A 1,517-nucleotide genomic window follows, 5' to 3' on the forward strand; every position below is an offset into this window, starting at 1 on the left:
TATAAGAGAAATGAGAGGAAAATAATACAAGTTCTCAGTTGAATGGGTATTTATAGAGGTTTAAAAGAGTGGTGAAAGACCAAAATGCCCCTAAGAAACAAATAAAACCTAAATCTGTCCTTCAGTGATCTATCTGATAGGCTGAAGTAAATTGGCCATAACTTTTTACTCCGATGTCCAAATTGGATGAAACCAATTTTATTGGAAAGAAGACTCTCATAGATTTCCGTTGATATATAGCATCTCACACAGTTCATTATGTACAAGGAGTTATGATCGTTTGAAGTTGACAAAAAAAAACTCCTGGCTGCAGTATTTTTTTTCCTGCACATTTTACAGTTCACAGTTCGATCGAAATGGTCGTAGTTTGATCGGAATGGTCATAACTCATCGCTCGAGTGTCTATTTAGGATGATCCACATATAGTTGGAAAGCTTATTCGATGCTCTACAAAATGGTGGGTCGAATCGAAGAAATGACACACAAAAAAATTATAAATCATTCTCGAAGATAGGATCCAATACGTTTACGCACAAAATTTTGAAGAAAAATTTTTTGGGGTATTACATGCCCATTCCCGAGTGGAAATAGGAATGGATCACCATGGACTTCATTAGTGGTTAGTCTCACACATCCCACGGTTTAGATGATATTTGTGTCATTGTAGATCGGTTGACCAAATCGACATATTTTCTTCCTATTCAAATGTCCTTCAGTGTCAAGAGATTAGCCCCTATCTATGTTCATGACATGGTTCGCCTGCATGGAGTGGTTGTATATATTATTTCAGACCGGGGCTTAGTATTTACTTCTAGCTTCTGCAGAGACTTTTAAGAGAAGTTCGGTACTCAGGAGGATCTCAGCACCTCTTTTCACCCTCAAAATGACGGGCAGTTAGAGAAGACTATTTAGGTTCTAGAGGATATGCTCCGAGCCTTTTTTACGGATTTTGGGGGTCAGTGGAGGTAACACTTAGCATTAGCAGAGTTCATATATAATAATAGCTACCATTCGAGTATTGAGATGACACCATTTGAGACACTATATGGTAGGTTCTATCGATCTCCAATTGGATGGTTTGAGACCAATGAAGTTAGGCCATGTGGTACTGAATTGCTTTGAGAGTCTTTGGATAGATTCAGGGTAACTCGAATAGGATGAGGACAACTCAAAGTAGACATAAGGCTTATGTTGATTGTAGACTTCATGTCTTGAGGATTGGAGTTGGAGACGACGTATTACTTCGAGTATCGCCATGAAGGATGTGATGAGGTTTGGGAGAAAAGGCAAGCTTAGCCCCAGATATATTGGAACCTTTGATATCTTTTGCACCGTTAAAGATATGAATTATGACACAACCCAAACTCGGGCCTATCCATGTCAGGTATCTCCAGTCTAATCAGGACCGGAGACCACCCCCAATACCCAAACCATCGCCCATTATACACCCCGCATTGTATGAATTCCGAACATATAACAAGATAAGAGGATATCAATTTAAAAATATTATAATAAGT

Source organism: Capsicum annuum, chromosome 5, assembly GCF_002878395.1.
Source record: "Capsicum annuum cultivar UCD-10X-F1 chromosome 5, UCD10Xv1.1, whole genome shotgun sequence".
Lineage (NCBI taxonomy): Eukaryota > Viridiplantae > Streptophyta > Magnoliopsida > Solanales > Solanaceae > Capsicum > Capsicum annuum.